Source organism: Gossypium arboreum, chromosome 6, assembly GCF_025698485.1.
Source record: "Gossypium arboreum isolate Shixiya-1 chromosome 6, ASM2569848v2, whole genome shotgun sequence".
NCBI lineage: Eukaryota > Viridiplantae > Streptophyta > Magnoliopsida > Malvales > Malvaceae > Gossypium > Gossypium arboreum.
The window spans coordinates 57,350,393-57,373,109 of NC_069075.1; the positions used below are offsets into that span (position 1 = coordinate 57,350,393).

At 38.3% G+C, this 22,717-nt stretch overlaps 1 non-coding gene across 1 annotated transcript; it reads left to right on the forward strand.

Moving 5' to 3' along the window:
* The first annotated feature begins 12,951 nt into the window (after positions 1 to 12,951).
* On the forward strand, positions 12,952 to 13,058 carry LOC128294637 (small nucleolar RNA R71). The gene has a single exon (XR_008284945.1). It is a non-coding gene; the product is annotated as a small nucleolar RNA R71 (small nucleolar RNA).
* Positions 13,059 to 22,717: the final 9,659 nt, after the last annotated feature.

Consider the following 22,717-nt stretch of genomic DNA (forward strand, 5'->3'; position numbering starts at 1 on the left):
TTCGGTCTAGCTTTCAGCTTGGCCAGAACTGAACCATCTTCAAGCAATGTCAAATGAGTATCCATAGCTCTCAAAGCATACAGGGATTTTCTACTCAATGCATCGGCGACCACATTCGCCTTTCCTGGGTGATAGTCGATAATCAGATCGTAATCCTTAATTAATTCTAACCATCTCCGCTATCTCAAATTTAATTCTTTCTTAGTCATCAAGTATTTCAAACTCTTGTGGTCCGTGAATATACAGAAAGTCTAGCCATACAAATAATTCCTCCAAATTTTCAAGGAAAAAAAATAGCATTAAGCTTTAGGTCGTGGGTTGGATAATTCTTCTCGTAAGGCTTCAATTGACGTGAAGCATAGGCCATCACCTTGCCATCTTGCATAAGTACACAGCCCAATCCATTTAAAGATGCATCATTGTAGACCACAAACTCCTTCCCTGGTTCAGGTAGCACTAAAACAGGAGCTTCGGTCAGCAATATCTTTAACTTTTCAAAACTTTGCTTACACTTCTCCGTCCATTCAAACTTAACATCTTTCTATAGCAGCTTCGTCATCGGAGTTGCTATCATGGAGAATCCTTTTACAAACCTTCGATAGTAACCGGCTAAGCCCAAAAAGCTTCTAACTTCGGTTACATTCTTAGGCGATTTCCATTCGACAATTGTAGAAATCTTACTTGGATCAACTCGGATGCCTTCACCCAAAACTATATGACCCAAAAATCCAACCTCCTAGAGCCAAAATTCACTCTTGCTAAACTTAGCATACAGTTACTTTTACCTCAAGGATTACAACACAATTCTCAAATGCTTCGCATGCTCTGTCTCATCTTTAGAGTAGATCAGAATGTCGTTAATAAACACAATGACAAACTTATCCAAATACAACCGAAAGATCCTATTCATTAGATCTATAAACACAGCCAGTGCATTCATCAGCCCAAACGGCATGACAAGAAATTCATAATGGCCATACCTCATTCTGAAAGTTGTCTTAGGTACATCCGAGTCTTTAACTCGCAGCTGATAATAGCCAGACCTCAAGTCTATCTTGGAGAATACGGTGGTTCCTCTCAACTGCTCAAACAAATCATCGATCCTTGGCAAAGGATACTTATTCTTGATATTCACCTTGTTCAATTGTCAATAATCGATACATAACCTCATCGAACAATCTTTCTTCTTTACGAACAACACGGGGGCACCCCAAGGTGAAAAACCTGGCCTAGCAAATCCTTTATCCGTCAGCTCTTGCAATACTAAACTCTATCTCCCTTTTAGTAGGTAATCTGGGTAATTCCTTCGGAAAAACATTTGGGTACTCACATACTATCGGAACGAACTCGATTTTCAGCTCTGTTTCCTTAGTGTTCAGTATAAATGCAAGATAGGCTTCATATCCTTTCCTCATATATCTTTGGGCAACCATTGCCGTGATTACAACCGACGACGAACCCAATTCTCTTGATTTGACCTGTAGAATCTTACCATCCGGGCATTTTAACTTAATATACTTACTACCACTATTCACTGTTACATCATGAAGGGCTAACCAATCCATACCCAATATTACATCAAATGGTAACAACATAAGGTTAGCCGGGAAACAACGACCTTGAATCGTTAAAGGATAATTCTTACAGACTTTATCAACTAGAACTGATCTGCCTAGTGGGTTCGACACTCTAATAATATCTTCCGTATGTTCATACTAGACGCCAATCTCATGCAGATATATGAATGTGTCGACCCCGAGTCAATTAAAGCAACAACACTTAAATTAAAAAGAGAGAAAGTACCTGTAATAACATCAGGAGCAGCGGCTTCTTCTCGGGCACGTATCGCATACGTTCTTTCTGGGACTCAAACCTCTGATTTTCCAGTGTCTTTAGTCACGACTCGACTGCCACTAGCACTCCCAAGGTATCTTAGAGGTCTACCTCGTAGAATGGGAGAACCCGACTTCGGAGCTATTTTCTTATCTTTTTTAGCTCGTTTCGGGCAGTCTCTGAGAAAGTGATCAAGAGAATCACATCTGAAACATGCGCCGCTCTTCATTCAGCACTCCTCCAAGTGAAATTTGTTGCAGCTCTTACACTTTGGTTTTTGATTTATCTACACTCCCCACACTAGTCACCATTGGGGAGGAAGACTTTTGACCTTGTCGTTTAGAGCTTTTCACTCTACCTGAATATCCCACTGACGAAGTGGAGCGTTCATGCAGGCTCCTGGCTTTCTTCGTGGAGAACGACAATGTTTTACTGCTAGACCTCTTGCTCGCAACTCGAGCCCTCTCTTAGCTTGTTTTCTTTTATTATTAAGTTCCTCAGCCTTCTTAGCTCGACCGGCCAATGCGGCAAACTCTCGTATTTCTAAAATCCCAATCAACAACTTAATATCCTCATTCAGACCTTTCTCAAAGCGTTTACACATTTCCGATTCAGTTTGGACCCATTCAGTTGCGTACTGACTTAGTCGTACGAACTTTATCTTGTATTCTACTACAGTCTTGTTCCCTTGTTTGAGTTCCAGGAACTCCTTTCGCTTCGAGTCCAAAAATCGTTGGCTAATATACTTCTTCCTAAACTCTACTTGGAAGAAATCCCAAGTAATTTTTTCTATCGGCATTACCGAGGATACAGTCTTCCACCAATTGTATGCAGTGTTCTTCAAAAAGGACATAGCACACTTCAAACATTCCACGGGTGTGCATGACAAATCATCTAGCACCCGCATAGTATTCTCGAGCCAGAACTCATCTCTTTCAGCGACATCATCAACTTTCGCTCTAAATTCCTCAACCCCATACTTCCTAAGCTTATCTACAGGGGCTTTACCGATTCTCACTGGTGCCATAACTCGTGGCACATCCTCATCAGGTTGGTTAGAGGGCGGGGAGGTCTTAGTATATTGGGGCGATTTCATAGATAATCTACAAACCATTCATCCATCATATCAAAGAAGGCAGCTCAGGCCTCTTCTCAGCCTTCTGACATTAGCCTTCTACTACTACTAGATACAGCTCGTTGTACGAAAGTTGGAGCATGGCTCTCGGCTCCCTCGGACTCATCTTGTGCTTGATTGGAAGACATTCACTATACTTAAAATAATTTAAACAATTCGGAGACGTCACACTATCAACACTCAAATAATGGCATGTATAGCGAGCTTTAACATCCTCTACGGTAGTCCTAGAACCGACTAAACCGTAGCTCTGATACCAATAAATGTAACACCCCTCACCCGTATCCGGCATTGGGATAGGGTTCGAGGCATTACCGAAACTTTACATTTTTAGTATACTAACTCGGGTCACAAAATTTCACTCAAATTTAAAACCTTTAAATCATGAATATCTTGTCCCTTGTATGGGCCTACGAGACCTATATCATACCGAGAGGCAATGCGGGACAAATACGGGCACGTTTGATGAACCTTAGTCTCCTCAGAAAATTTTTCTTAACATAAAGGGACACATGCCCATGTAGGTGGGCTGTGCGGACTCACACGCCCGTGTGGCTTAGGGCACGCCCATGCCCTTCAATCGTGGGCAACACTGACTTATCAACACAGCCATGGCACACATCCGTGCTGCCTGCCTGTGGACGACACTGTTAATTGAACATAGCCATGGCACACGCCCGTGTGGCCTACCCATGTACAACTTTGAGGTAAAATTTTGAGTGTAGGGGACACACGACCATAGCACACGCCCATGGAAGGGAACCGTGTGTCACACACGGCCTAGACACACGCCCGTGTGTCTAACCATGTGAACTCTAATTGGCTATTTTTCAAGCCTTTAGTCACTCTTTTCTACTACTTGTGCTTAGTGGTTACCAAGTTTGAAATAAAACATGGTTTTACACTTGTAAATAATATTAATAAAACTAGTTGTATGGAAACCTCATATCATTGGTTTCTTACATGAAAGGTTATTTTCCATTTAGTGTTATGGGTTCCCATGTCACTTTAATTCATCCAAAATTGGCTCGCTCATGTGACTCATTGCCAATTGGTAACGACCCATCACTTGTAATTAAAACCATGCATAAAATCGTAGGTCATAACCTACTTCAATTAAGTTTCATGGTCATATACAAAGAGATAAACATATTTTTACATGCCTTCGTTTGGCAAATCAAATGACACATATAACAAAATACTCAAAAATACTATACATGCCATTGAACAAAATAAATAAAGTCTCTATACCAAAGCTTGTCTAGTTGATAGTGTGTTGACTCTCCAATCGTCTTCCAGGTCTTATGAGTCCTCAAGCTCTGCGAGACAAGGAAAAAGAGAGGGGTAAGCATTTACATGCTTAGTAAGCTAGAATAACCAGAAAGTAAACTTACCGAGTAATTAGCATATATCCATACTTACATCATGAAATCATCAATTAGGAAATGATTTCTTATCACATGCACTCAATCAATGAGTTAGTCACATAACAAAGCATCATGTAATTTGTGTAGATGAGCTCATCATTCATCATCTTATTGACATACATCATATTAATCCTATTGAGTTTCTAGGAAATCTCGATGGAATACCCATTATCTGTCAATTCGTACAAATGATCATTTCACATATATGCACTCTCGTGAACCTCACATCTCATGGCAGGATTACCAGTCCAGGCTAAATCCCCCATATCATGAACTCATAAGGTGATGTCGGGATTACCAGTCCAGGCTAAATCCCTTACAGTGACAAACACCCTTAATGAGCTTGGATTTGAATTACCAGTCTAGGCTAAATTCAGACCCTAATTGGATTACTCGTCCGGGCTAAATCTGCAATGCACACATATTCTTCGAGAGGCTTGATCATTCAAGGAACATCCATCCGGGCTAAATCCTTTTCATACTTGAGATCACGGATTACTTGTCTGGGCTAAACCCTTACTGCAACACATGCAAGATCTCCTTACACATATCAATGAGGTTTTATATATCGAATTCCCTTTTTCAACCTTAACCAAGACATTTTTCACATGTTACCATCAAATATGCATTTGTATGATATTTCATGCTAATAATAAATACAATCATCATGCATTCATAAATCATACAATTATACATATTAAGGGTTTACTTTAAGTTATCCGAACTTACTTGGTATTCTTTTCAGAGTTGTGTTTCGATTATTTCGAAACCTTACGTTTACCTCGATCGACCTTCGGAATTTGTTCCTCGGGGTCTATAACAACAAAATTAACTCATTAATACCCTACATTATACATTTCAAGTTTAATATCTACCCCCGGTCCAAATGACCGTTTTGCCCCTAGCTTTTCACATTTTTACGATTTAGTCCTTAGGCTCGTATAATGAAACACATGCACTTTTTATCTTACCCAAGCCTAGCCGAACACTTTTCCTTCTTATGGTAGTCCACATTTTCTATTATTTTCTTATTTCTCCACACATTTACATCCTTCTTATGGTAGTCCACATTTTCCATTATTTTCTTATTTCTCCACACATTTACATCTTTGGCAAAATAGTCCCTTTAAGGGTTTCTCATGAAAATCAACTAGGAAAAGATGCTTAACACACATTTATCTTTCATATTCCTCCATAATCTATCAAAATACAAGCAACTCATGCATGGGTAAATTTTTGAACATGAACCCTAGCATGAAATATAGGTAGAAATGGAGAGAGCAAGCTACCGGGATTTCAAAAATACAAAGAGCATGGAAAACGAGGCTTGGGAGCACTTACTATTGAGCTTGGAAAGCTTGGAAACCCTAGCTATGGAGACAAGAGAAATTCGGCTGCATGGAGAAGAAGAATGGCTGATTGATTTTTCCCATTTTAATTCATTAAAAAGCCAAATGACCAAAATGCCCTTATGCCCTTTCTTTAAAATTTCATCCATGCAAGCCCATTTTTGTCCAAAAACTTAGAATTTGGGAATATTTCTCTCCAAGACCTTCTAAATCATAATCTAAAGCAATTACATACAAATTGCTTCTAGAATCCAAGTTTTGCAATTTAATCAATTTAGTCCCTAATTTCCAATTGGACATCTTATACTTAGAATTTCTTCATGAAACTTTAACACCTGCATATATTCATGTTCTTGTCCTCATAATAATCATAAAATAAATAATTTGATGTTAGATTTGTGGTCCCAAAACTACTATTCTGACTAGGTCTTATTTCGGGATGTTACACAGAGAGAGAGTCGATGCCTTGGAGCGGCTGGAATCATAGATGCCTGTAGCAGGCATGAGGGCTACCTAAAAAAAGGAAGGTGCGTAATGGATGTAACGGTTGAGATGGGGAAAATTATCGTCCTTCATAAATTCTTCTGTACAAAGTCCCAAGGCCACTCCAAATTCTAGGACACTCAATTGTCGTACCAGATTACCGAGATAGAATTGGACTGTGCCTAGGTCATCGTACTCCACCATAACCAACTGCAACTGAAACATTGAAAAAATTTCCAAGGTGAGTTCCAAGTACGTCGGCTCAATGATGTCAAAGAAGCAGTCCCACAGAGCGGTAGAGAGGAGGGCCCGAACTGCGTCAACTAGGTGGACCTACTCTAATGCGGCCCAATAGATGCAACGGCCCACACCAAGGGGTTGGACACGTAGAATATAAAACAATTCCTCTTGGGGGCCTGGTGGAAATTGGAGGAATAGATGGCGTATATCAGTGGTGGGACCCGAGGAGGTCACACCTGATCCTTTTCACTTTTTAGAAGCGGGGACAATAGTTTTCTTGCCTCTTATGTTCGTCATAGTTTCCTGCAAAAGTAATCACATGACTCAAATCAACATAGTAACCAAACGAATAAGAAAAAACAGCCAAATGTAACTTAATCAGGCAGACGAAATAAGTAGAATCATAATACCTAAAAAGAAACTAACTAATTGAGTACTAAATATATAAACTACGAATTTGCTCAACAGAACAAATGGCCCTAAAATCTATGTAGCATATTACGAGTGTCCAAAGCTTGCTGAATCAATAACTAAGGAAGAATCACAAAAGCATTAAAGCAAAAGTAATAATAATAAATCAGTCAAACAGGAAAATGATAGAACAATGATAATATAAAAGAGTTAAAGGTGTAAGAGAGGAAACCGAGAGTGGTGGTCGGTGGTGGGGAGCGAAAGCGTGCAACGGTGCTTGGTACTCGGAGGGGAAGGAGAAAAGGGGAAAAAAGGAAAGGAACAGAGAGGGAGAAGGAAGAAATAAGAGAAAAGGAAAAGAAAGGGGAAGGAAAAATAGAGAAGGAGAATGGGGCTGAAAAAGATGGGGGAATAGTGAAGGGTGAATAGTGAGTTTTTATATGAATGGGGAGAAATTAGGATTAGGAGAGGGGAATAAAAAGGGGCCACAGTCATGTAAGCCCCATTTTGGGCCACACGGCTGTGGCTCATGCTCGTGTAGTGTGCTCCTAGCCCGTGTTTTTCGTGAAATTTTAAGTCAGTGTTGCACACGGTCCCTTAGACACGCCTGTGTCCCCAGGCTGTATAGTGCGTACGGCCGCGTCACACGGTCGTGTGCATGTTCGTTCACTTCTCCGACGCCCATGTTAGGTACACCATGCCTATGTTAATGACTTGTGCTTATGGTCTGATGATTTAAGTTAGTGTCGCACACGGCCGGTGGACACGCCCGTGTGTCTAGCCACACGGCCGCATCGCATGGCCATGTGGTGATTCGTTCGCTTCTCCCACGCCTGTGGTAAGTCCAATATGACCATGTCTAGTAATCAGGATTACGTTTGGCTTTCAAGCACGGCCATGGCATCAGCCCGTGTTGTATTCTGACTTGTTGAAAGTTTCAGTTGTTTGTGCAAGTTCCCTCATGGCCTCAAGCACGCCCGTGTTCATGACCGTGTGACTTCCACGGCTGCCTCGCATAGCCATGGTGATTTAACACATAACGTGCCTCTGTTGATTTTTTGGGGAATTAAAGTGCAGTTTCACTACGGTCTGGGACACGCCCGTGTCCCTTAGTCGTGTGGTGTACACGGCCATATCGTATGGTCGTGGCTATTTATCACAGCTCGTGTGTTATTCTGTCTTGGGGAAAATGTTTGTCCTGTTTTATCACGACCATGGATACGCCCGTGTCTCTTACTCGTTGTAAGCCCACGGCCTAAGGCACACCCGTGTGTTAGGCCGTGTGTGCCAAGAATACCTGCAGTTAGATTATAAAAAAAATGGAAAAAAAAACTAAAGTTATTTAGTGGGGTTAGTGTTCGGGTTGCCTCTCGAAGAGTGCTTATTTAGAGTCTAAGCTCGACTTTACCTTGTAGGTATGTTTAAGCAGGTTCGCGGAGCCATATCTCCTCCCCATTGTCTTTAAAATCCTCACCGTTATAAAGTTTAAGACAATGTCCATTTACCTTGAAAGTGCCTTGGGTTGGGTGACTTACTTCTACTGTGTCATATGGAAAGACGGTTTGGACTATGAAAGGACCTGACCATCATGATTTAAGCTTCCCAGGAAACAATTTGAGCCTTGAGTCATATATCAGGACAAGGTCTCCAACTTCAAATTGCTTGTGTTGCTTTAAACGAGCATCATGGCGGCACTTCGTTACTTCCTTGTATAATCGTGAGTTCTCATATGCATTAGCTCGCCATTCATCTAACTCGTTCAGCTGCATCAATCTCTTTTCACCTGCGAGTTTGGGATCAAAGTTAAAAAATTTTATAGCCCAGAATGCTTTATATTTTAGTTCAAATGGTAAATGACAACTCTTCCCATAAACAAGTCTGTAAAGAGATGTTCCTATGGGGGTCTTAAAAGCAGTTCTATAGGCCCATAAAGCATCATCTATTTTCTTTGCCCAATCCTTCCTATTTGACTCTACAGTCTTTTCTAGGATACATTTAAGCTCTCGTTTTGCGACTTCGACTTGTCCACTAGTTTTAGGATGGTAAAGGGTAGCTATTCTATGGTAAACTCTATATTTCTTAAGGGTTTTATCATATTGAGCATTACAAAAATGAGTACCCCTATCACTAATAATTGTTCTAAGTGTTCCAAATCGAGAGAAGAGTCTCTTAAGGAACCTCACCACTACTCTAGCGTCATTAGCAGGTAAGGCTTGGGCTTCCACCCATTTAGACATATAATCAATGGCTACTAAGATATATTTATTCCCAAATAAGCTAAGGAATGGACCCATGAAGTCAATACCCTATACATCAAATATTTCACATAAAAGCATGTACGTTTGAGGCATTTCGTCATGTTTAGAGATATTACCTGTTCGCTGGCATTTATCACAAGAAGTAACATACCTGTTGGCGTCTTTGAATAGTGTGGGCCAATAAAAACCTGATTCGAGTGTTTTATGTGTGGTCCTAGTCCCACTTTAATGTCCTCCAGTCGGTCCTGAGTGGCAATGTTCCAAGATTCTAATTGCTTCTGACTTTGTGACGTATCTTCTAATGACTTGATCTGCACATATATAAAAAACCAAAAGGATCTTCCTAAAGGTAGTTTTTCACATCAATAAAGAAGCGTTTCTTTTGCGGATGTGTCAACCCTTTTGGTGTAATGTTAGCAGCTAAATAATTTGCAATGTTTGCAAACCAAGGTTCCTCGAAGTCAGATATAGCAAAGAGTTGTTCTTCAGGGAATGAGTCATTTATCTCATGTTCATCAAGCTCCTTGAAATGTGGGTTTTCTAATCTAGATAGATGATCTGCTGCAAGATTTTCTACTCTCTTCTTATCTTGAATTTCTATATCGAATTCTTGCAACAATAAAATCCATCTTATTAGTAAAAGTTTTGCATCTGTTTTAGTAAGGAGGTATCGAAGAGCTGAATGGTCAGTGTAAATGAAAACTTTAGATAATATTAAATATGGTCTAAATTTATCAAATGCAAAAACCACAGCCATCAATTCTTTCTCAGTCGTCGTATAATTTTCTTGTGTGGCTGTCAATGTTTTGCTAGCATAGTAGATCGGTTGAAAGTGTTTGTCTTTCCACTGTCCAAGAATCGCACCCACTGCAAAATCACTCATATCACACATTAGTTCAAAGGGTAAATTCCAATCAGGTGCATCTACAATTGAAGCATTAATTAATTTATCCTTAAGAGTATTAAATGCTTCTAAACATTCCTGACTGAAATTGAAAGGCACATCTTTTTCTAGTAAATTCGTTAAAGGCTTAGCTTTTTTAGAATAATCTTTAATAAATCTTCTATAAAATCAGCATGACCTAAAAAGCTTCGAATAGCCTTAACTGAACTAGGGGGAGGTAATTTCTCAATAGTTTCAACTTTTGCTTTGTCAACCTCGATTCCTTTGCTAGAAATTTTGTGGCCTAACACAATCCCTTCACGAACCATGAAGTGACATTTTTCCCAATTCAATACAAGGTTCATTTCCTCACATCTCATTAGAACTCGTTTTAAATTTTCAAGGCAAAGATGGAAAGAGTTACCGAATACCGAGAAGTCATCCATAAATACCTCCATAATGTCTTCTACGAGTTCATAAAAAATGGCCAACATGCATCGCTGAAAAGTAGCAGGAGCATTACATAATCCAAAAGGCATTCATCGATAAGCAAACGTACCATATGGACATGTAAATGTCATTTTCTCTTAGTCCTTAGGAGCTATTAGGATCTGGAAATAACCAGAGAGTCCATCTAGGAAGCAATAATACATATACCTAAATAATCTTTCCAACATCTGATCAATGAACGGTAAGGGAAAGTGATCTTTTCTTGTGGCATCGTTCAATTTCCTATAATCAATGCAAACTCTCCATCCTATGACTGTTCGTGTTGGAATTAATTCGTTCTCATTGGCCACAACAGTCATGCCTCCTTTCTTAGGAACAACCTGCACAGGGCTCACCCAAGAACTGTCAGAAATAGGATAAATAATTCCAGCATCTAGGAGTTAAATTACCTCAGCTTTTACAACTTCTTTTATGTTAGGATTTAGTCGCCTTTGAGGTTGCACACAAGATTTATATTCATCTTTCATTAAAATTTTATGTGTGCAAAAAGATGGGCTGATCCCTCTTATGTCAGAAATCTTCCAAGCTATGGCTCTTTTGTGCTCCTTCAACACTTGAAGTAACTTGTCCTTTTCGGTTGGCTATAAATCTGAAGCAATAATCACTGGTAATGGGGAATTATTTCCAAGAAATTGTAAGTGATTTGATAGCTGCTTTAATTCCAATTTAGGAGGTTATTCAACAGAGGGTTTTAATTTTAATTCATTATTTACCTCAATACCCTCATAGCTCTGCTGTCTCAGTGAAGGCTCATTAGAATTTAGTTCAGCTTTTACCTTACCTATCATAGAATCGTCATCAATTACCTCCTCTCCTTGGGCAAGACATAGTTCCAACGTGTACTTATGTATGATTTCTTGTAAAGAATCTTGAGTAGCATGATCAATAGAATCAATAAAATAATGTGAGTCATCTTGTTTCTTAGAAAATCTCATGGCATCATAAATTTTAAAAATAATCTCTTCGTCATCTACGCTAAGCATAAGTTTACTGTTACCCTAATCAATAACACCCCTAGCAGTGGCTAAAAATGGGCAACCTAAAATTAAAGGCACCTCAACATCCTCATCCATGTCAAGCACAAAAAAATCAACAAGGAATATGAATTTATCTACTTTTATGAGTACATCCTTAATAATACCCCTAGGATATTTAACAGATCTGTCAGCTAGTTGAATACTCATCCTAATAGGTTTTGGTTCCCCAAGGCCAAGTTGCTTGAACATTTTGTAAGGCATAAGATTAATGCTAGCGCCTAAATCAGCTAGTGCCTTCTCAACATTTAAATTACCAATTAAGCAGGGAATAGTAAAACTTATTGGATATTTTAGTTTGGTTGGCAGTTTATTCTGGAGTATGGCTCGTTTAGTTTCACTGTAGACAATTCTTCAAACTTCTTTTTATTTGTTAGAAGCCCCTTCAAAATTTTTGCATATGTAGGCATCTACGAGATAGCTTCAAAAAAAGGTAACTTAATATTTAACTGTTTAAAAAGTTCAAGAAATTTATCAAATTGTGCATCCATGTGGTCTTTCTTCAACTTTACTGGGTACGGAGTTGGTGGTTTATATTCTTTCAACACTAGTTTTTCATTGTTTTTGGGTTTTACCTCCTCATCTTCTTTTTCGTCAGCTTCTGGTGACAGCTTCTTTTCAGATTCATCTAACACTTTCCCACTCCTTAATGTAACTGCTTTCACATGCTCTTTTGGATTGGGTTCCATGTTACTAGGTAGACTCCCTAGTGGTCTTTCTGAAATCATCTTAGCCACCTGTCCTATTTGATTCTCAAGCCCTTGAATTGATGCTTGTTGATTTTTAAGTGCAGGTGTTCTGAAAATGGGTCTTCTCTACTGAAATAAACTTTGTCATCATCTCCTCAAGGTTCGGCTTTTTTCTCTTGCTGGTAAGGTTGTTGTTGGAAACCTAGAGGGGGTGGTGGTCTTTGATTCCCTTGGCCTCCCTATGAGAAATTTGGGTGGTTCTTCCAACCTGCATTGTAAGTGTTACTATAAGGATTATTTTGAGGTCGAGGATTATTATCCATATAATTCATTTGCTCGTTCTCCATGTTAGGGCCGTAGGGTGGATATTCTGAATTGCTTGTTCCACATCCACTTGCATCGCACTATATTACTGGATGAACCTGTGTAGAACCAAGTAAACCAACAATTTTTCTATTCAAAAGTTCTACCTGATTGGAAAGCGTAGCAACCAAATCGACGTTAAAAACACCGACTGCTTTTGTCAGCTTTGTCCTCATGACTTGCCACTGATAATTATTCAGTGACATCTCTTTTATGAACTCATAAGCCTCTTCAGGTGTCTTATTATTGATAGTTCCACCAACAGCTACACCAATCATTTGTCTAGTCGAGGGATTCAAACCGTTGTGGAAAGTTTGAACTTGTAGCCAAAGAGGTAACCCATGGTGAGGACACCTTCTCAATAGATCCTTGTATCTCTCCCATGCATCATAAAGTGTTTCTAAATTCGTTTGCACAAAAGAAGAGATGTCATTCCTCAATTTATCCATTTTAGCCAGTGAAAAATATTTGAGTAAAAATTTTTCAGTCATTTGCTCCTACGTAGTGATTGACCCTCGTGGTAACGAGTTCAACCATTGTTTGGCCGTATTCCTTAATGAAAAGGGAAACAACAGAAGGTGAATGGTATCGTCAGAAACGCCATTGATCTTAAAGGTGTCACAAAATTCTAGAAAATTTGCTAAATGAGTGTTTGGGTCCTCGTCCTGCAAACCATCAAACTGAACAAACTGTTGTATCATTTGAATCATGTTAGGTTTCGGTTCAAAATTATTTGCAGCAATTGCAAGTATAACTATACTCGATTCAGTTCCTGTTAAAGTAGGTTTAGCATAATCATACATAGTACAAGGAGCAGGATTCTGATTTACTGGGTTTGCGACAACCACAGAAGGCAGCGGATTATTTCGATTTTTAGCCATCTCCTCGGAGTTATTGGTGTCTTCCTCGTGCTCTTCCTCTATGTATTGTAGGCTTCGCCTTATTTCTCTTCGATTTCTAGGAGCTGTGCTATCTATTTCACTATTAAAAAGAAAAGGTCCTGACGGGTTTCTTCTAGTCATAAACTGTCAAAAACCTGCCAGGAATAGTTAAAAGAAAAATTAGTAAGAAAAATAAAACAAAATTGAATTTCAATAAAAATAAAAATGACTAAAGTAATAAAAATTAAGTGTTCCTAATATCTTAGTCCCCAGCAACGGCGCCAAAAACTTAATGGTCACTAAACTAACTAAAAATTCGACTAAGGCAAGCACACCTATCGAACAGTAGTATAGTTAAGGTGAGACTAGAAATATCATATCCACAAGGACTAAAAGTACTAGTAATTACTATCTTTTTATTATCTAGCCTAACAATTGAAAGGATGTTTTCTAAACTAAACTTAATTATCTAATTATTCAAGAACGCGACAGAAATGAAAGTTGAAGAGTACTTTTGGAAAACCGATGGAGAAGACAATACCCAAGGAAGAATCCACCTAGACTTCCCTTATTACTTCTGAATTAGACAATTTATTCACTTGACTTAATCCGTAGAAATCCTTGATTTATGTTATTATCTCTCTCGAAACTAAAAACAACTAAATTTAGGTTGATTAATTGAAATCTCTTTCTAATTAAAACCCCTATTGTTGCATTAACTCGACCTATGGATTCCCCTATTAGATTTCACTCTAATCTGGCAGATTTATGTCGTCCTATCTCTAGGATTGCATGCAACTTCGCTTAATTATGGAGGATCTACTCTTAAACAGGGACTTTTGCTCCACTGAATAAGCACATCAAACCTGAATTAATATCCTGGAATATTAAAGCAAAGATTAAAACTCATAATTAAGAATAAGAAAAAGTATTTATCATATAATTCGAATAGTAATAAAATCTGTCTTAGGTTTTATCTCCCTCAGGTATTTAGGGAATTTAGTTCATAATGATAGAGGAAAACATCTCAAAATTGGGAAAATAACAAAACATAAAGAAACCCAAAAACTTCAGTAGAAATTTAGTGGAGATCTTCAGTCTTGATGTAAATCCTACTTCTGAGCTAATTCCGATGGCTATTCTTCGAGTATTTTCTGCTTTCTACTTTGTGTGTCCCTTGATTCCTCCTCTCAGGTGTTTTTATAGACTTTGGAATGCCTAAAATAGCCCAAAATTAGCCTTTTTTTAATAGAATTAGACTTGTGCTCGACAGGGACACGATCGTGTGCCATGCCCGTATGAAGGTGCTCAGGCCGTGTGCAATTCTGACTTGGTTAATGTTGACACATCCATAATACACAGGCATGTGGATTACCCGTGTGGAAGTGCCTAGGCCGTGTGAAAACACTGAATTAGGCCCAATTTGTCCATTTTTGGCCCTTTTCTTGCTCTTTTTGCTATCCTAAGCTCTCCTAAGTATAAAACATGAAATTAAAGGATTAGGAGCATCAAATTCATTAAATCTTATGATAATCCTTCCAAAAATATGCCAAGCATGGGGTAAAAGTATGTATATATTATGGTTTATCAATACCTGATTGATATAGCCTATGTTATGGCCCACTATTGTCGACATCAGAGTGAGCCTCTACGTAAAGGACCTATCTGTATGGGTCCATATGTGACACGTCTAGCCCGTTATTTTGGCCTCCTTGAGACCCTTGAGTAGATCGACACTCTCAGTTTGATTAGGGACTTGGCACCACAAGGTTTAGGTATAATGAAACATATGAGGATGGTCGCCTGTCGGCTCAGGGCTTTGGTGATTAGTACATTTTGCTACATCCGACTCAGTAGAATGTGGATGATGAGCATCTAGACGATGACCTCCCACCACCACCGCGACCTGTTCCTAATTCTCTTGCTAGTCACTCTATTGTTGCACATTTGATTACGCTTGAGGGTATCCATCGCCTTAAACAGTAGCAATCAGAGGGGATCGAACTCATTGAGCAACGACATTTAGAGCATTTCAACTAGCTTTAGTGCTAGTAAGATCGCATCGAGGCCTATCTACAACAGATATGCAAACATTTTCATATTTCTTCACCTGATCCCTTTGTTGTACATGCGCCTCTCAGTCCTGACCTTCCCCATGGTGTCAATCAGTGACTTTATTTAGTTTTATATTTTATTTATTTTTACTTTTATTTGTACTTTTATTTTTATTGTTATTTGTTTTTATTTTATTTTTTTAAACTTATATGTATTATTTTATTTTATTATTCACTTTACTATTATTTTTTTTCGACTATTTTTCTATTTTGTTATCTCTTTATCTTATTTTATTTTTTCTATCTTATTATTAATGTGCTTGGAACCTTGTACTTAATTTAGGATCTTATCGATTTCGATTTCACTATTCGATGAAATCATCCAAATTTAAGGTAGTTTCAGTTCTCTTCTTCCCCATTGATATTTTGTTTACTGTGATTATATTTGTTTTCTATTGAGGGCAATGTACATCTTAAGTATGAGGAGGATTTTGTATGCTTATGCAATATACTCTCTGAATTTTTGTTTGTATTTAAGTAATTTTCTCAAGTCTAACATTAAAGTTAATTTTTAAAAATTTGGAGTTTTTACTATTTTTTTTAGATTAATTTGTGGATTTTTATGCATTGTTTTATTTATACTTTAAGACACGAGAGAGTCAACCATGATAAGTTAATTTTCAGAAATTATTATTTTAGGTTGTCTCCCTAAATTGAAGCATTATCTTGAAATGTTAAATTTACAAATTTGATATCAAAACCATAATTTTTTGTAAGCTTTTGTGCCTATAGAGAATCTATTTTTTTGTGCTCATTTTATTTTTGGTTTTGGGTATGTAAACTTGATTTGTTATTCTAGAACTTGCTTCGGTTATACATGTTGAGACCACAGTATTGATTTGATATATTCATATGATAGGGCAACTTAGGATATAACCCGATGAACCATACACAGCTTACCCGTTGAATTAACCCCTAGTAAAACCTATTGATCCTAACACATTTTGTTTACTTAACTACTGTTCTTGTTAACTAGAAGCCATATTAATGTTCTAAAATTTTTTTATTGACTCCCTTTTTTTCAAGATTCAATTTGATTAGTTGATTGACTATATTATCTTTTGTATTGCTGAGTTTTACTTTGTTCTAATATATATATATATTTTATTGAGCTTGAATCATTAGTCTCATATTTTGTATAAAGGCTCATATTCACTTTTTATTTATTGTTTATATAAATTCTTCTAATTCAGTAACTGATTTTTTTGGATTGGTAACTTATCAATTCGGCTCTCAATTTATAACATTTTTCGACCCTTAACCAAAGCCCCGTTACAACCTTATAAAAACCTCTTGATTGGTGTGTCATCTTGTTATATAGTGGTGGAGATTTGATTTTTCAAGTAAGCCTATGCTAATAATATTTTTTGTTGGACTGTTGAGTGCACATTGCTTGAACCTTAAACACCTTAAGTGATTTGAGTGAACCTTAGTGACTGCTTATGTTTTTATGCTTTAAAATTTTTTGTTTGGATTGCTTGTACTATTTAGTGTCATTTTAATTTAAATTTCCAATGCAAAATTATTTGTAAATTATCCTAAGACAAAATCGATGAAAATAATAAATAGAGGAAAGTTAACTTAAATGTGGGTTGAGAATCTTGCTTGAGGACAAGAAAACACTTAAGTGTGGGGATATTTGATAAGTACTAAAAGGAACATGTTTTAACCTCATTTTTAATGCTTTTTTGGGTGATTATTCGATGTTAATTGTGAATTTTATACTCTCAATCCTTTAAATTCATGTTTTAATGCTTAATAGAGCACTTTGGAGCAAAAGAAGCTAAAAACAAGCAAAAACCAGAGCAAGCTGCAGGAGCCACACGGGTTGAACCATTCCACTCGGCCGTGTGACCCACACGGACGTGTGATAAACCATGTTGATTTCATAGAATTACGCATCGAATAGCAAAAAATCATGATTTTTAAGTTTTTCAGGCATTCTAAGACGTATATATGACAAAAATAAGAAGATGAGAGTGAGCTGTTAGAGAATATTCAAGAAAACAACTCGAAAAACATTATTGAAGCCGACTCTAAAGTAGTTTCTATCAAGATTAAAGATTCCCAGTTGATTTCTTAGGAAGTTATCATGAGTTTCTTTCGTTCTTTTGGTTATAATATGTCTTGAATGTTTTTATTTTCAAGCATGAACTAATTTTCTAAATACTTAGGGGAGATGAACCCTATAATGAATTCTATAATTTGATTTTTATTTTTTATGCAATAAATACTTAGTTTCTTTTTCTCAATTATGTGTGATTAATTCTTGATTTGATATTTCTAGATTATTAATCCATGTTTGATGTGCTTAAGTTAGCTGTGACAGCTTTAAAACGACCCTAGTCGGAATGTGGTTTCGGGACCACAAAACCGAGGCATAAAAATAATTTGATATTTATTTTGATGCCTATAATATGTGTTAACTCATGTGTGACATTTTGATGCTTTAATTTAGAGTTATAAATGTGAATTTCACTAGAAAGGACCTAGTAGAAAACTTTGAAAGTATGATGGGAAATGTATGATGACTAATTAAAGCATGCATGCAAAACAATGGCCTTGCATGTCAAATACCCCTTTTACAAGTGATGGCCGGCCATGACAAGGAGTATGGGCTAAACATGTCATGAAACATGTTTTGTTGGTGCATTAGGGAAACAATAAACAAATAAGCATGGGTAGTAAAGAAAGAAAAAAAAACGTGTGTGTGAGTGAAACCCCCATTGTCAGTATATGGAAGAAAAGAAAAGAAAAAATTTTGCTCATCCATTTCATTCTCTCTTGACCGAAAATACTAGAGGGGAAGGGAGGAATTTGCTTCATGCTTGGGTTGGAAGAGGATTAGGAAGAGGTTTGGCTATATTTGCATCAAGATTAAGGTATGTTTAATGTTGTGCCATGAGATTCATGCATGTTTTTGGTTGCTAACTTGATGTTCTTATTAGCCCATGGTTCAAATCTTTGTTATATCATGGGGATGGTATTTGGCCAAGGTGGATTTTGAGTTAATGCCATTGCATGTTAAATATGAAGCTTGATGATGATACATGTGATGGTGGATTGAGGACTCTTAGATTTTCTTTGAGCATTTTTGAATGATATACTAAGTTCTTTGTGTAATCGTGACCAAAATTATGGTGTTGTGATGTATTTGGCCATGGTACATCCCCAAGTGTGATTTATGCTCTTTGCATGGAGAGTAAGATTTGTGTTTCGAAATCATGTTCATGTTTAGTTACAATTAACTTGAGATTCGGCTCTAGCATACATATATGTATATATGTTTGTGCATGATGTATTGGTATGACGTATATACTATCTTAAGGTATATACTTACTTATGATGATGTTTTGGTTATGAAGGAAATGATAGATGTGTATTGAGTTACAATATGGAAAGGTATTAGTTAGTAATGTATGCTGTTTTGTGTGGTAATAAGTGTATAAATGGTCTCAACATGGACATGCATATTCGCCACATGAAGGGAAATTGGTGAGCATGTATTCGATTAGAGGCAACCATATTGAAGCCTTATCTTGGCTTAGATTGTTGACTAAATGGGTAATAAGTGAAGATGGTTGCCGAATATACAAACATACATATGCATGTGTAATTGAATTATGAATGTTTAGCAAGATGGTTAAACTAGTTGATTTATTGATTAAGCTCAAGGAGTTAAAGAAGGAGAATCAAGCAAGGGAAAGGCGAAGGTTATCGAGTAGCCGACTTGGACTATTTTTACCCAACACAAGGTAAGTCATTAGGCATATATTTGATATTGCTTAAATGATTGTAATATCTATGCAATTGTGTTTAATGAGATGAAATATATACAAATGTATGTGTATGAAAAGATGATAATGTTGAAGCGTAAAAGAGATAGTGAAATGTGTAGGAAGTTTGCTTTGGCACTAAGTGTGCGAGAAATAGATGTGTACGGTGGCGAGATTGGCACTCGAGTGTGCGAGCTTGTAATGTACGGCATTAAGTGTGCGAGTTTGGACTATATGGCACTATGTGTGCGGGCTTGAATCATATGGCACTAAGTGTGCGTGATTGAGTATTAAGCACTATGTGTGCGAACTCTACACATATCTCCGATTGAACATTTATATGGGGCGTGACTTTATCGAGATGAGTATGGACAGCGGAAAGAGTAAGTACCTTGAGTTCATGGCTAATAGATGCTATGTTCATGCTCGGGTGGAGTTGGTAAGATTTAAATCTATGTGATGATTTCAATTGCATTCCCGTAAATAAGGTATCGTGGAATATATGAAAGTTCATTTGATTGCATGATTGTTGCGGAAATGAAATGATGTATGGAAATTGCTTCAAATATCCTATTGAACAGTATATGAAATGTAAATGTATGACTTGGTATGAGATTGATCCGAAAGATCTAAGGAACTATGGAAATTCTTAATAAGTGGTTTGAAGTATGTTAACACCTCGTGTTCGACTCCGGCGACGGTCTCGGGTTCGGGGTGTTACAATTTTATTGGTATCAGAGCTATGGTTTAGTCGGTTCTAGGACTACCGTAGCGCGTGTGAGTCTAGCTATACATGCCAATGGTTTAGGCGGATGACGTTGAAAGTGTAGCGGCTGCTCCTGCGCAAGGGACACCGCCTGTTGAGCCTCAGTCATCCGCGAATAATCAAAATGAAGGGGCGAAACAAGCCTTCTTCACCATGATGAACGAGTGGGTCGCGTATTATGCCCGAACCAATCCGGCTGTCCAACCATTCCCAAATATAAATAATCCACCCCAAGAGCCCGTAATACCATCGATTCTTGATCTGTGAGGCCGAGTAAACCACCGTGGACTTAATTAGGAAGCGTGAAATTTGAGGAGTTTAAGGCCATAATTCTTGATGATGCCGAAAGGGTTGAGTTCGCTTGATAACACCATTAGAGTGTTTGATGAACTGTCATGCACACCGATGAATGTCTTAAGTGTGCTATATCCTTGTTGCGAGACTCACCTACTATTGGTGGAGGACCTTAATTTTCATAGTCCCAAAGGAACAAGTTACTTGGGATTTCTTTCAAAGCAATTTGAAAGAAATACATTAGTCAACAGTTCATCGATCAAAAGCGTAAGGAATTCTTGGAGCTCAAGCAAGGTCGTATGACAGATCTCGAATACTAACATGAGTTCGTAAGACTTAGTCGGTATGCTCGAGAGTGTGTGGTGATGAGGTTGCTATGTGCAAAAGATTTGAAGAGGGATTGAATGAAGAGTTAAAGCTCTTGGTGGGTATTTTGGAGATAAAAGAATTTGTAACACTAGTTGAACGAGCACGCAAGGCGGAAGAGCTCGGAAGGAGAAGAGGAAGGCTGAATTTGAAGCTAGAGATTATCATAAAAGATCGACGGGCAAGGCTCCATTTTCTACTGTAAAGAAGTTCGGAGAGGACACAAATAAGTCGAGGCGCATGCGGGATTTCCATTAGAGCACGACCATCGATGGGCTTACGAGCTACCTTGGTAGCTAGTGTGGGCAATAATCGTCAAGAAAAGCCTGAATGCCCCCAATGTGGAAGACGACACATAGGTGAATGTTGGGGTAAGTCATTAATAGGGCTGTTATGGATGCGGTTCGAGGACCACTTCATTATAGATTGCACGGAGCTAGATGAGAAGAATAAGATGCAAGGTGCAAGATCTAGTGGGACGACGGCTAGAGGTAGACCCCCGAGGATTTCAGGAGGTAGGGGTGGTAATTAGAGAGGGTCTCGTCACGGTTGTTCGATCCGAGACTCGTGCTTCGCTAGAGCATATGCTATCCGCGCACGAGAGGAGGCATCCTCCCTCACGTTATCCTTGGTACTTTTACTCTCTTTGATACTAGTGTGATTGCATTGATTGACCACGGCTCTACTCATTCATATGTATGTGAAACTTTAGCATCCAAGAAGACTCTCACTGTTGAGTCTCTCGAGTTCGTAATTCGGTGTCAAATCCCTTGGGTCGTTACGTCTTTGGTCGACAAAGTGTGTAAGAAATGCCCCTAGTCATTCGAGGTTCTGTTTTTGGCGGACTTGATGCTTTTGCCGTTCGATAAATTTGATGTTATTCTTAGGTTGGATTGGTTGACCGTGCATGATGCGGTTGTGAATTGCAAAAGCAAGACTATTGATTTGAGATGCGCAAATAACGAGATGATCCGAGTTGAGTCTACGGACTTGAAGGGGTTGCCAGCTGTAATATCATCAATGTTGGCCCAGAAATATGTAAGAAAAGGGTGCGAAGCATACCTTGCGTATGTACTTGATGATAAGGAGTTAGAAATAAAACTCGAATCTGTGCCGGTGGTTTGTGAATACCCGGATGTTTTTCTCGAAGAATTATTGGGTTTGCCACCTGTTCGGGAGATAGAGTTTGGTATTGAGCTTATACAGGACCACACCGATTTCGATAGCTCGTGATCGTATGGCACCAACGGAATTAAAGGAGTTGAAAGCTCGGTTGCAAGAGTTGGTGGATAGGGGTTTTGCTCGCCCAAGTTTTTCACCTTGGGGTGCACCAGTGTTGTTTGTGAAAAAGAAGGACGGAACCATGAGGTTGTGCATCGACTATCGTCAACTTAATAAAGTGACAATAAAGAACAAATATCCGTTACCGCGTATCGATGATTTGTTCGATCAACTGAAGGGAGCCTCAATGTTTTCAAAAATAGATTTGAGATCGAGCTATTATTAGTTGCGAATTCGAGATTCGGATATACCCAAAATTGCCTTCAGAACGAGATATGGTCACTACGAATTCTTAGTGATGCCGTTTGGGCTCACTAATGCCCCTGCGGTATTTATGGATTTGATGAATCGGATCTTCAGATCATATTTGGATCGGTTCGTAGTGGTGTTCATTGACGACATCTTGGTCTATTCAAGAGATGAGACCGAACATGCGGAGCACCTGAGATTAGTGTTGCAAATTTTACGGGATAAGCAGTTATATGCTAAGTTCAGCAAGTGTGAGTTCTGGTTAAGAGAGGTTAGCTTCTTGGGTCATGTGGTATCTGCATCGGGTATTCGAGTCGACCCGAGTAAAATTTCAACTATACTTAGCTCGAAGCCTCCAGAAATATTCTTGAGGTT